A 15,058-nucleotide genomic window follows, 5' to 3' on the forward strand; every position below is an offset into this window, starting at 1 on the left:
GGCAATACTCCATTCCAGCTGCACCCCAACACTGTGAGCAGGACTCTAGGCAGTACTCCATCCCAGCTGCACCCCAACACTGTGAGCAGGACTCTAGGTCACTGTTAGGAGGGGTTTTTTTCCTCTTGTGGTGAAGAGGAAGAATCTATTTTGAGTCACAGTTTAGTAGTGGCGAAGGCATGACAACACTCAAAGAAGTGGGTGCCTCTCCTGTCGGTGGCAGCAGAAGTATAAGAAAGCCTGCCCACATCTTGGCATATTGTTAACAGAGACCTTGGGCTGAAACCAGGACCAGCTAGAATCCTCTAGCTCCATCCTACTCTTGTAAACTATTGCCCCATATTCCACAACCTCCCGAAACACATCACCATCTGGAGGCTAAGTATTCAAACATGCGAGGTGTGGGGGTAGTTCACATTCAAACTGTCTTGTCCCGCCCTTGGTTCCCGTAGGCTGATAGCCATCTACTATGTAAAATGTATTCAGTACAACTTCAAAAATCCCAACACTGTTTGAAAGTTTAAAGTCTCCTTTAAACTGAAAGTTTAAAGACTCAGGCAACCTTTGAACTGTGGACTACTGTAAAACCAAAACAAGTTACGTACTTCCAATATATAATGCATGGAGTGGCATTCCTATTGCAAAATGAAGGAATGTGTTACAAAGAAAGATCAGACCAAAGCAAGACCACAATCCAGAAAGACAAACAAGAACCCTGCAGCTCCACCTGTGGCATCTGGGGCTTGAGTTGCTATCACTGGGGTCTGTCTTAGTTACCTTTCTATTGCCATGATGAAACACCCTGCAAGGCAATTTACAGAAGAAAGCATTTAATATGGGTTTACAGTTTCAGAGGGTGAACCTATGACCATCACAACAGGGAGCATGGCAGCAGGCAAGCTTGGCACTGCAGAAACAGCTAAAAGCTTACTTGAACCATAAGCACAAGGCAGAGAGAGAGCTAACTGGGAATGGCTTGGGATTTTGAAACCTTAAAGCCCAGCCCCAGTGACACACCTCCTCTAACAAGGCCACACCTCCTTCCCAAATTGTTCCACTAACTGGGGACCAAGCATTCAAATTTATGAGCCTATGGGGCCATTGTCAGTCAAACCAGCACAGGCTCTAACAAGCTGGAGTGGATATGCCTCTCTAGTCCTCTCGCATGCAGCAGGCATGCATTCTCTCTAAAGTCAGTTCTACTTGGTGTCTTTAGCTTGACTTGGCAAACATCCCATGTAGGGGAGGGGGAGGAGAAGAGGAAGGAGGAACTGAGATTGGTTTGTAGAAAATAAATAGATAAGTAGACAGACAGATATCCCATATACCTGGTATTTCCAACTGCTAGAGTCCCTACCACAATTTCAGATTCACTTTCACAGCTTCATGCATAGCCAGGAGTTCCAGGTGAGCAGTATGACCCTGCCGCACACTGCCAAGCACCAGCAGCAGTCTAGAACCTTGGTGCAAATCTTCTGGACCCCATCGCTCTTGCATTCTGCATACATGCAAACCACCAAGTTCTGATGCAGGCTCAGTATATAGTCTGTTCCCCTCAGACCAGAGAGACTTCCTAGGTTAGTAGGGGAAACACTTTCTAGGTAGATCTGCTCAAGCGGGATCCCCTGGAAACTCTCCAAACACTATGCTGGCCAGCTTAAACTGCCAAGTTGATACAACCTGTAGTCACTGGGGAAGAGTCTTAACGAGGACTATCTGCATCAGGTTGTTCTGTGGGTGGCTGTAGCTGATGCCTTGACTATTAACTGATGTCAGAAGACCCAGCCCATGTGGGTGGCACCATTTCATGTGCTGGGACTGCGAAGGAGGCAGCAAGCAAGCCAGCGTCATCCTCCTGAGGCTTCAAAGGGAACCATCTCCTCCCTTTTAAGGCCCCATCATGTTTAGACCTCCATGTACTGTATTGTTTCTGTCTAATCCTCTCCCTCCTGCTTCGAGGCCCAGCCCCAGCCTTGAGGCCCTTTAATTCTAATAAACCTCAGAGTTGAAGGGAATTGGGAATTGTGTCAGCCTCCTTTCTGTACTGACCACTGCCGTTCTTCTTTTATTACAGAAACTAAAACTTAATTATATTCAAATAAGATACTAAATAGAGTTCCTTGTTCAGCCAACTGCAACTCCCCTTGAATCGGGATGCAGAATATTGTATTAAATTATGAACAGGAATCTACACGTTTCCACATAGGCATTTATAAAAGGGAGGACTGTGGTTGGATGATTCATTTTAGTGAGTTGAACTATGCTCTGCCAGGTGGGCATCACACTGGCAATACTTGAGACACTGGTTTCCAAGTACAGGGTACCCTATAACTGAGAAAAAACATCGTTTTCACCAGAGATGAGGCAAAAAATATCAAAGTAAATCAGGACCCTAGCTTCATTCCAGGTGAGATCTAGGGGCCCCTCAGATGAGCTCTTGTCCCCTGTGCCAATCCCTGCTCTTTCCCTCAGCTTCTCCTTTTCCTTCTTCAAGAGACCTCACTGGAAAGTAGAGCAATTAACACTGGTACAGAGACCACACCCACACACACCCACACACACACACGCGCGCACACGCACACGAACACACACACTGCTGAATAAAATACACAGCTATTTGTTTAGTATTGGATTGCTTGAAAATGACATCCACATAGGGTTCAGGATGAGTCAGTTTAGTATATAGTTAGTACTACTTCAATCCTATTTTTCTGTTTATAGTTTAGCGCAACAGAAAGCAATTCCATAGCTTTTAGAAAGAACCATTTTATGAGTTAGGACATATACCAAATCCCTGTTAGCAAGCAGGAGGAGCTGGATGGGAGTCAGTGGGGAGATAAAGCATGACTTGGTTCTGTCTATTAATGCATTAGTACTTCATACAAGCTGTACATATAAAGATGTATGGGCTACATTAGTTAATCTAGGTTTCTATCAAGCTCAATGGCAGAGCACTAGCCTAGCCCATGAGGCCCGAGTTGGATCTCCAATACTGTAAAACAACAACAACCACAACAAAAGACAAAAAACATCAGGGAATATTGTATTAATGTCAGTTTTAGTTTTGATAACTTCTTAGATGTCCCTGGAGGAAACTGGGTGAACTTTATACTCTGAACTTTGTATGTTTTTGCAATTTCTATGTAAGTCTAAAATTAGTTCAAAATTGAAGTTTAGAATTCCTGTTATTTATGTAGAAAACCCCTTTCAACCTATGCCCTAGATTATTTTAAAAATGGGGCTGACACCAATTATTCCAATTTTTTGAAAGACTTTCTGAAACCTGGAGTGATGACACAGACCTAAAATCGCCCGGAATCAAAGGCTGAGGGATTGCCACAAATTCAAGGTCACCTCTATCTCCATAGCAAATTCCAGGTCACTCAGAGTTCCAGAGCAAGACAAAACTACAGAAAGAAAACACACACAGGCACACACACACACACATCAGTTCATGACTTGAGTCTGCACATATAAACCGAGAACTTCTGGAAAGCTGAAATTTCTTTAATTTCAAGAAGATAAAACTCTGAGATAGAGAACAAACCTGGACTCAAGTTTATTTTTATGAGTCATAATAAACATAACAATGTTTCAGAGGGAACTAATATGTTTTACTCTGTTGCCTAGAGTCTAGCTGGAATCCTGCCTTCAATTCTGGGATCATTCTTTGTGAACAGTTAGTTCAGAGGATAATGACCAGGATACTGGAGAAACTGAAACATTGTCCTCTGAGGAGCAAGCGGGGCACTGGCTGTACTACTGCCTTGGCCTTTTTGCTCCTTCTCCAGAGTGCCCATCCCCACCATGTCACTGACCTCCACGCAACCTTAACCCAAATAGCAAGGCTCTCCCTTATCTCCATTTTCCTCTTGGGGCAGCTGCCAAGATGTAGAACTTACCTGGCCTGAGGTTTTTCTTTTAAACTTTAATTGTCCTTGGACTTAAAACAAAAACAAAAACATGAGCAGAGGAACAAGGTCACACTTAGAGAAGACAGCCAAGTTTGGATGGCTGTCTTCAAATCTACAGAAGGTTCTCCTGTGACGACAGCACTCACCATCCTTAGAACAACTGTATGACGGGGAACTGGGATCAGTTGTTCTACAGAGGCAAAGAAGGATAAGACAGCACCAAAAAATAGTTCATAGGAGATGTGGACAGGCTGTCTTAGGAGACAGTGAGCTGCCTGCTGGCTGGGAAAATTGAAAAGCAGGAGGACAGTGTTGACATTTCGGGGCTGCTGGCTAAGAATAACAGACATACACATCCATTTATCTCAGCAATGTTCTGAAACGTGAAATTAAAATAACAGAAACACAGAAGATGGATTAAAAAAATAAAAGGGGGGCTGGAGAGATGGCTCAGCAATTAGGAGCACTGGCTACTCTTCTAGAGGTCCTGAGTTCTATTCCCAGCAACCACATGATGGCTCACAACCATCTTTAAAAAAAAAATAAAAAATTAAAAAATTAAAGGGATGGTGGTGGTGAAGGGATGGTGATCTTAGAGCAAAGAGCTTAGTCCTAAGGATCCAGGGTGGGGCTGAGACAGCAAGGATCCACTGTCTGTCATCAGAGAACTGCAAAATCGTAAGGAGTAGGAGACATGGATCATCTGAGACAGCCAGAGTGAGGATGTGTGTTAACCCGACAGACATAAACCCACGAAGGAGACACCTGAGATATCAGTCCTCCCACACTGCCACACCAATGCTCCTCTCTCACACTAGAGGAAGAAGAAAAGGTTACTTCTAATTAAACCAGACGTCTCTCTATTAAAAGACTAACCACAGTTGGGGCTGGAGAGAGGTGGGTGGCCAGGAGGCTTTGATGTTCAGTCATGGACTAAAGTTCAGATTCCAGCACCACATATGGGGGCTCAAGTCCTGAAATTCCAACTCCAAGGTATCTGAGGTCCTCTTCTGGTCTCTCCCAGCACCCATGCAATTGTGTGTGCGCGCACACACACACACACACACACATAAATAGAATAGATATTTCTTTTTAAAGTCTAGTAAGATATGAAGGTAATGATTTTACTGAAAACAAAGATACTGTGTGAAAAGTTAGCTCCTAAAACACTGCAGAGTCTGAAAGCCTTAAGGAATCAAACACAGGTTGCATACAAATAGGACAAGGGCTCAAAATGTTATAATTTTTTTCAATAATAACAATGGAAATAACAAGATAGAACAATGTCTTCAAAATTCTCTAGGAAAATGATATACAGACCTACATTCTATGCCCAACTAAACTATTGATCAAGTGGGGGGAGATAAAGACATTTCAGGTTGGTAAAAATATCAAAACACAAAATCCTTACAACTATGAATCTTTTATGAAAAGACTACTAAAGGATATGCGCCAGCAAAACGAAAGGGGAAACACAGAAGGAGAAAGACATGAAAACCAGAAAAACTGGACTTCAATCCGAGAGAGACACAAAGGGACTTCAGACTTGATGATGGAGCCCAAGAAGGGAGGCTGCACAGGAGGACACGCAGAGCAGAGGGAGTGGATGCCAGACTCCAAGTGGAAAGTCTTAAATATCTATGCTTTTAGCTCAGAGTGATTAACAGTTACATCACAGCGTCTGAAACAGAAGTGATAAGTATACAGAAAACTGAGCAAATGAAATAGCAGTGATCATTAACTCCAGGGAAAAAGAAACCATCACACAGAAGTAAAATGCAAACATCTTATATAGTGGCTAGGCTGTGAATGACAGGCACAGAATATGAACAACATAATGTTATTTTGTTCTAAATTATGATACAGTTATAGAGACAGCATGGGAGGGCAGGACTCAGAGAAGATCTTTATCTTCATTCTTTTTCAGAGTTAGAAGCAGGTAACTAGCAAAGGAAGCAATTTATACCATTTAAAATATAGTTGCCACAAAGGAAGACCATGGAGTGGAAAGAACAAGATAGAGACTACTCGTTTAGTGTAAGTCCATAGTACACTGTTTAGCTTTATTTTATTTTTATTTATTTATTTTTTATTTTTTGGTTTTTCGAGACAGCGTTTCTCTGTAGCTTTGGTGCCTGTCCCGGAACTAGCTCTTGTAGACCAGGCTGGCCTCGAACTCCCAGAGATCCGCCTGCCTCTGCCTCCTGAGTGCTGGGATTAAAGGCGTGCGCCACCACCGCCCAGCTAGCTTCATTTTAAAATGCATGTATTAGGGCTGGAGAGATGACTCAGCAGTTAGGAGCACTGACTGCTCTTGCAGAGGTCCCATGTTTGACTCCCAGCACCCACATCAGGCACCTTACAACCACCTTATAAATCCAATTCCAGGGGATCCAGTATCCTCTCCTAGACTCTGAAGGCACCTGCGCATGTGTGTATGCTCCTCCCACACCCGAGTGTGTGTGTGTGGGGGGGGTGTATATATACAAGATTAAAAATAAATCTTGGGGCTGGAGAGCTGTCCGGGCTCCTGGAGGACCTGAGTCTGGATTCTAGCACGTATGTCTGGACTCACAGCCGTAGGTTAACTCCAGCCCCAGGGGAGTAAAGTGAAGAAACGACTGTTGCAAGGTACAGGCGGGGCGAGGAGAACGCAGCCAGAGACAAGGTACGGGCGGGGCGAGGAGAACGCAGCCAGAGACAAGGTACGGGCGAGGAGAACGCAGCCAGAGACATCCGGAAGAGTCCAGAGCATGGACAGAACATGGCCAGCAGAGGAGAGAGGGGTAGGAAGAGGGGGAGAGGGAGAGACAAGAAAGAGACGACCAAAAGAGCGGGGATCAAGAGAAAGCAAGGTGGCAATGGTGGGATTCTATAGGAACGAGAAGCTGGGGGAAGGAAAGCCTGGTGAGCTGGAGAAGTTGAGAGTAGAGGCAGGGTGAGAAGAGCTGAGAAAAGCCACAGGTAGCGAGTGAGCCTGGAAGCCAGCATGCTCTTTGGGATGCCAACAGGCACCACAGACAGCCATGTGTCCCTTCTAACAGTGATGAGGATTGACTCCTTTGGAAGAGGGGAATGGGTGCTAGAATTTAGGGGACTGGAGTTTCCTTTGGACCTGATACAGGGGACTGATGCTGTCTTCTGGACTCTACAGTAAACACATGCCTTACATAGACAGATACATGCACATAAATAAAAGTAAATCTACAAAAAAAATGTCTGCATGGCAGTGAATAAAAGTTACAACTTTTTAATCTCTTCTGGAAGAGGGATGCAGTGTATGCCTGTAATCCCAGCACCCAGGAAACTGAGGCAGGAAGATTATGAGTTCAAGGCCCACTGAGGTACATGGCAAGTTCTAGGCCAGCTCTGGCTACCTGTCTCACCACCACCACCTCACCTCCCCACAACACACTTGTCTAGCAGGAGATGTAGCTCAATGTCAAAGCACTGGCCTAGTATTTGCAAGGTGCTGAGTTTTATCACCAGCAGCAAACCAGAAAACTTCAGATTCTAGAATCTTACTTCTAGACCCACTGATGAGAAACTGCTTTACTTTTTTAAACATTGATTTATATGTGTATATGTGTTTGCCTGGATATATGTATGTGGTACCATGTGCATGCAGGTTTCCACAGAGCCCAGAAGAGGGTGTCAGATCTCAGGGTACTGGAGTTACAGATGGCTATGAGCTGCCATGCTGGTACTGGGAATTGAACCTGTTTTCTCTGCAAGAGCAGCAAGTGCTCTTAACTACTAAGCCATCTCTCTAGTTTGCAATGTATTTCTTTTTGAATTTTGCTAATAGTGCAGGCTGACCTCAAACTTGGAATCCTTATACTTAGTGCTGAGATTATCAGTATGCACCCCCATGTCCAGAAAGGTCAACTTATCCAATGGCTTTCTAAGAGTATAACTCTAAGTCTGTTGAGCGAATCTTTCTGGCGAGGTCATGGACTTAAAGCCCAGTGCAATCTTTGTCATATCCCAAGGACTCAGAAACAAACTTGAGCCTTAGCCAGCAGATTTAAACAAGCTCGCAACGCAATACAAAAGGACAATCTGGGTCTGGGGGCATAGCTTGGTGGTAGGACATTTGCCTAGCATGTTGGCACCCTGTGCTCCATCCTCAACACTGCAGACAGAGGCTGGTGGAGGGGGCAGCGGGAGGAGGAGGGTGAGTGTGAACAGCCAGCACACTCCGCCAGTGCACAGGAGCCCTTAAAAGAATACTCAAGCCTATAATCCAGTGGGAGACTCTCTTGCTGAGCTAAAACTAATTTCTCTTTTAAAATCTAAAATGAGCACCAAAGCTACAGAGAAACCCTGTCTCAAAAAAACCAAAAAAAAAAATCTAAAATGATAGATAGTGAGCAATAATTTCATTGTATAATGGGTTAAATGTACATTTAATGTACTCTCTTCCTTTAAAATAGCTTATCTTTGAGGTTCTGTGGAATTTTAGTTGCCATAACAACCTGAGTAAATCCTTCATTACTGTAGACATCTGCAGCTATTTATAAATGCGACAGCTGGATATGTCCAGGTAAAATTTCCTTTAGAAAACATCAAATTTTCACTTATTCTGGATAAATCTAAGAAAAATTCAGGGAGCACTAAAACTAAAACTATTATTCCAATATTTGAACCTTAAATATTAAAATGAACTATAAACGATACAAATAAAGCAGAGAGCTGAAGCCCTTACATTTTTATTTTGTTGTTTTTTTTAATTCCTTGTCTGTGTGTGTGTGCATGCGTGACCTCTGTGGAGGTCAGAGAAGCAATGTTAACAAAACTTTCTAAACTATCAACTATTGTTAACGGAAATGTTTATTTTTATTTAGAGATTTATTCTTATGCATATGGGTGTTTTGTCTTCATGTATGTATGTGTGTATTACTTGCATGCCTAGTGCCCATGGAGGTCTGAGGAAGTGCTGGCTCCCCTGGAACTGGAGCCACAGCTGTGAGTTCCCATGTGGCTGGGAACCGAACTCAGGTCCTCTGGAAGACAATTATGTACAGGTCAATACACAAAGACATAAACACTGGGGTTTATATGAAACAATATTTAGTAGCTGTGCCAGCCTGAGTTCATTAGTTAGTAACAATGACACAGGTACAGTGCTGCGTGCCTGCAAACCCAGGACTCAAGAGGCTGAGGCAGGAGAGCTGAGCCTCTGAATTCCACCTGGGTTACAGGCTGAGGCCATTTCAAAAGCTGAAATCAGAAGCCAATAAGGCTGACCAGTTTCCTTCCCTTATGTAGGCCTGGTGTGCAAACGGCAGCCTTCTTGGTGTGTATGTGGCCTGTCACTTATACGGGTTGCCCTAAGGGACCTTGCAGACAGTTTTCTTGTGACTATTCATGTCTCTCGTATCAGTGCTGTCCCAAGTCCAGGCTCCAGACAAGTATGCAGGGGGTTTTGGGAAGACTAAGAGTACAGTCCAGGGTTCAATTGTCCAGGTCATTATGTCCATCCACAGCAAACTGCATAATAAGAAACATATAATTGAGATCCTATGGAGAGTCTAGCTCAAGTTTGCTGGCTGTCAGAAAATCCACACATCAAAGAAAAAGTGCTTCACCAAATTGAAGGCAGATAAGTTTGGACATGATAGCTGGAAGAAGCTCAAGCCTGGTGACACTGGAGTCAGATATATCCCAATCCATGATCCCCTGCAAGGTGCTTAAGAGGCAGAGGCAGGAGGATTGCTGAAGGTTTGCCAGCCAGTTTATACACAGAGTTCCAAGCCAGCCAGGCCTTTGCAATGAGAACAAGCTGACCAAAGAACTCATCCATAGGTGACCCCGACAACCAAAGAACTCATCCATAGGTGACCCCGACCCTCCTAGCAATGTTATTTTCAAACTGAGAAGACTGATTACCGATGTCTGAGAACCATCCTTCTGCATTTATATATAAAGTATATCCAGGGCTTAAAGCCTGTGCCCTTTCACCTGCATCTTTTAAGGGACAGTGTGACAACAGTCCCGAGAAGCCATTCCTATATCTAGGATGTCAACCATGTGTGTCTTTTTGGATGGATTCTCACTTTTATAATTGCTTTCCCACATATTCAGTCTGTCCAGCAGTTCGACAGAGGTGCTTAGGTGGCAGGAACATGCCCATCTCTGCTCCTCTGACACTAAATACAATTCTTAGGTAAGGGAAGTGAAGAGGCTCAGACCTATTTGTCTTTTGAATTTTTTAATGTAACTTTATGTGTATGAATGTTTTGCCTGTATGTGCACATGTGCACCATGTGCACGCCTTGTGCCCTCAGAGCTCAGAAGAGAGTTGGATCCCTTGGAACTAGAGTGACAGGTGGTTGTTAGCTGCCATGTGGGTGCTGGGAACCAAACCTGGACCCTCTGCAAGAGCAACAAGTGCTCTTAACTGCTAGCTAAGCCATCTCTCCAGCCTCCAAGGTGAAGACTTTTTATATATTCTGCCTTGTAGCTTAAAAGGTGCTCACAACAGTTTTATGACCCCATCTTCACAGTCCATGTTTCCATATGAATAGAGCAGATACTACTGCTCTCATTTTAAAAATCAGAGAACAAATCAAGCTTGACAAGTTTGCCCCAGGTCAAGCAAGCAGAGCACTAACAATGCTAAGCCAGTCCCCTGACACCTTTTTTATCCTTTGCTACCTCACTGTTTTTACAAGTGACAGGAGAGCAAGTGGGCAATGGACTGTGACAGCCTTTGGTTGGCACAGATCTGGAACAACAGAATCAATTAGATCTGCTCAGACAGCAGATCCCAACAGCATGGCACACCAGACTGACATCATAACTATAATTACCAACTAAAGGATCCAACTTACATTCCTTATACTTAAGCATCAAAAGCACAATAAACTCCACACATTCTACTAATGGCCAGTCAGCGTTTTAAACAGGAATAGCTTTTATTCCCTCGTTTGGTTTTTGGAGTCAGGGTTTCTCTAGGTTACAGAGAACTTTTAGCTGTCCTAGAACTTGCTTTGTAAACCAGACTGGCCTCAAATACACAGAGATTCTCCTGCCTCTGCCTCCTGAGTGCTGTGATTAAAAGTGTGCGCCACCACCACCACCCCTGGAAAAACAGAAATATCATAATGTCTGTGGGTACACCTTTAGGAATGTGAACACATTCTATTTGTAGAATACTTAATCCTGACATAAGGCCAAACTAAAAGAGCAAGAGGGGGTAGTTTCAACATTGACATCCTTCCTGTTAACCATAGAGCAAACTCAGAGGCTGTTCTAATTCTTAGCAAATTCAACAAAAACCAGCTTGACAACTACATAAGGTACACTTCTGTTCTCGCTCTATAATGCTTACTGTTTATCTCAGTTGATACTGTACATAGCCCTCTTAGGTCTCTCTCTCTCTCTCTCTCTCTCTCTCTCTCTCTCTCTCACACACACACACACACACACACACACACACACACACACACACACACACAGTCTACCTCTCTTAATGTGTCCTTCCTTCCATCTTTTCTGTACTCCTTGTCTTTAGCTGAGCTGTCATCTGCAGCCTCCTTCCTGAAGCTGCTACTTCAACTCCCACTTCAAGCCACGGCTTCATCATCTTAAGCATAAAATGATCCTTTTCCTCTGCCACCTCTTGATACCTCATTATCTCGACGCACATCGGGTAGGCATCAGCAGCTGGTTGACGGACTGAGTTCACACTAAATGGCACGTGACTGGTGAATAACGATCTAATTTTAGACTGGCTGGGGAATTGTTGAGAAAAGACCATGTTCACGGGTGTTTAAAATACGATCATGAGTAAGGGAAACTCCTTGTGCGAGTGAATCAGAACCTCAGCAGGGTCTTGCCAATTTAGACAGGCAGATGTGAAAACCTAGTAGACAGCAAGATTCTGCCATCCCACCACCCAGCCTGCCCCCACCCTAACCTTTATTTATGGGATAGAATTAGCAAACCCAGGATAATCCTTGCCGCAGTCCCACAGGCTCTCAAGAGTAATTCCATCATCACTGAAGAGGATCTCAGCCATTGCTCTATTTCCAACTCACCTCATTTCTTAAGGGGAGGAAGCTTTTTCAGTTGCACAGGAAAGGGCCTGCCTGGTCCTAAGCCATTCACCACCTACTGTGTTTTCATCTAAATGAAAGGATATGTTATTATTTTGGTCTCAAAGTAGCACCCACTGGAAAGGGGGCTTAAGTGTAGAAATATTCATATTTAGATAACAACATTTTCTTTTTTCTATCAAATTCTTTCCTGCTCCAGGTGATTATTAAAATGTAAAGTTTAGCTGAAGATCTATAATATTACACAGAATACAATCACCCTATATAAACTGCTTCCCATTTGCACTTTAAAAGTCTGATCTTACCATTGGAATTGAGCCCAGGGGCAAATGCTTCAAATTCAGTTATACTTTACTTGATAATGGCAGTTCTGGTATCTATTAGGTCTTCGTAGCTTGTTATTCACACAGCACGATATCTATCTAAAAATAGCAAGACCACTGCTACCAACCTTTAAGTCTGACTCATTTCCACAAGGAATTCCTTTAGTCATAGCAGAGTTTAAAATATATATATTCCTTTTTCTGAGACAGGACTGACATTCAGCTCAGTGTATAGCCAAGGTTGTCCTCCACCTCCTGATCTCTTGCCTCCACCTCTGAGTACTGTGGTTACGAATCTGGGCCACCATGCCCATGTTTTATGTGGTGCTGGGGATTGAACCCAGGGCTAGGCAAGTGCTCTACAGACTGAGCTGCATCCAGAGCCTTACGTATATTTTTATTATTTATTTTATTATTTTATATATTTTATTACTTTGCATATCTTAGTAACATATAGCACAGAGCAACCCTGTTGGACTTTCTGCAGTCTGGGCATGACAATGAAATAGCAAACACCAGTGTGCACACAGTCTATTTTATTGACTTTACCTTAGCCACAGTCTGTGTTTTAGTCATTGATATGCATAAGTGGAGTAAAACAAATTGCCATTCTGTAGCCTAAAAAACACAATGTTTTAGTTCCTTGATCATATCTTCTACAATTGAATATTAAGTAATTTGAAATGGGAAAAAAACGGTGAACCATTATGAGTCCTGCACTTATTTTACCAAATCAAGCGTGTCATCTTTACAACCCCACAGCAGCACTGTGGGTCAGCACCGCAGCGGCCCCCACTTACTACGGGAGATAAAGTCTAACACTCAGTGTATGCCTGAAATCGGGGATGACTTTCCTTGTACATACAACCTATAATAAAGTTTACTATCTAGGCACAGAAGAGATCAAATAAATATAATAATTATACTATAATTAAAGTCATGTGACTCACTGAGCACGGTGGTGCACACCTTTAGTCCCAGCCCTCAAGAGGCAGAGGCAGATCTCTGAGTTCAAGGCCAGCCTGGTGTACAAACCAAGTTCCAGGTCATCAGCCTGGACTACACAGTCAGACCCTGTCTCAACACACACACACACACACACACACACACACACACACACACACACACACGTGTGCACACACACGATATGAATGCAGTCTCCCAAAATGGTGTGTTGTATAGCTTAGCAACCTCAGCATATCAGTTTCCTCTTTCCTGCCAAGTCAATAATGTTCTGGTGTTCCTTGAAAGGAAGCAGTGCTCAGTCTTGAGAAGCCTATATGAACTGCCAGCATCACCGCTGTGCTTAGGGATGCAGGGGCGGTGAGTGACATACAAAGCACTGCGACAACATTGGCTGCCTTGATAACCAAGATGGATATTATGTGACTATCGGGAGGGTAGTATATACAGTCTGGACACACTGCACACAGGAATGAACCTCATCCCAAGCAGATGGTGTGGGATTCTATCATGCAACTCAGAATAGAACACGAGTTATTAACTCTGAAATTCCATTTATTATTTTTGTATGGCAGTTAATTACAGGTAATTAAAACTGTATAAAGAAAGAAACACAAGGGACTGTTATATTATCAAAGGATCTTTTCCTGACAAGAAACTCAAGGCTTGAGATATTTAGTGCCTTGCCTAAGTTTACACAATTAATCCTGGGGCCAAGAACAATTTCAGGTCAGTATGACACCAAAATCCATGCCCTTTATCACTATGCTATATTACTTTAACATACTCATGAAAACATATATAATTACAAGTATGGCTATGGACAATTAGGGGAGAAGAGATCACCAACAGTAATTAGTAGCAACTTCCATTATCTTATTTGACAAGGGTTTATAAAGAGGAAGCAATGTATTGGACTGTGGAGGAAAAACACCAACAAATACAAAGTATATATGAAAATCCATAACCTAGTGTGTTAAAATAAACACCCAACTGAAGCAATGCATCTATATATTTATCATCAAATGTGTGCCGACCACTTACTCCCAAGAACTCTTCAAAGACTCCTGTCTTTATGAGGCTGACATAAAGATATTTTTCCAGAAAACACCAAGTTTCAAGGAAGTAGGGGAGAGAGTCACTACAAAAGCCAGAAGAGAAAGGAAGTGACAGGTGTCGACAGTGAGCCTCTCTCGGGACCCGTGTGATCTAATTATCACTGACTCATATATGAGCTGCCAGTACCTGAAATACCAAGAAAATAGTGAATCTGGTAACGACACTAATTAAAGCCCAGGATACGGGAGTGAGCCGTCTTCAAAGCACCTTGATGAAAGTCCAGTTGCCTTGTTATAAGTGTGTCCGTGCAATATTCACTATGTGGGACTCATCTTTCCTGTGAACTCCTCACAGGATTAAAGATATTATCGTCATCATTAGGGCCAACAAGTGTCACTAAATAAACTAAGGACGCCTTAAATTCAAAACAAACCTACTGCTTTTTACTTGACTTGACCTTAGACACCGTTTAACCTGTCTATCGCCTTGTTTCCCAGGCGCTGTACAATACAGTAAGAACTTTGACTCAAAATGTGTTAGTGAGGGATTAAATCAGAATACGGTTCACAGTGTTTAGCAAAGGGCCTGGTATACAGTAAACAATAAAACCCTTTCCTGTAAAGTACAGCTTCATTTCTCCTGTTTAGAGTGCTTGTCTCTCTCCTCCTTCCTCCTTCCTCCTTCCTCCTTCTCTCTCCTCTCCTCTCCTCTCCTCTCGTCTCCCCTCTCCCCTCCC

The 15,058-nt window shown here is 43.2% G+C and overlaps 1 protein-coding gene and 1 pseudogene across 1 annotated transcript in view; one reads left to right on the forward strand and one right to left on the reverse strand.

The window, feature by feature from the left end:
* The window catches only part of Ppm1e (protein phosphatase, Mg2+/Mn2+ dependent 1E), a 149,378-nt gene that overhangs the window by 91,191 nt on the left and 43,129 nt on the right, over positions 1-15,058 (reverse strand). The window lies entirely within an intron of this gene.
* On the forward strand, positions 9,145-9,269 carry LOC113456369 (annotated as a pseudogene).

This window comes from Microtus ochrogaster, chromosome 7, assembly GCF_000317375.1.
Source record: "Microtus ochrogaster isolate Prairie Vole_2 chromosome 7, MicOch1.0, whole genome shotgun sequence".
Taxonomy (NCBI): Eukaryota; Metazoa; Chordata; class Mammalia; order Rodentia; family Cricetidae; genus Microtus; species Microtus ochrogaster.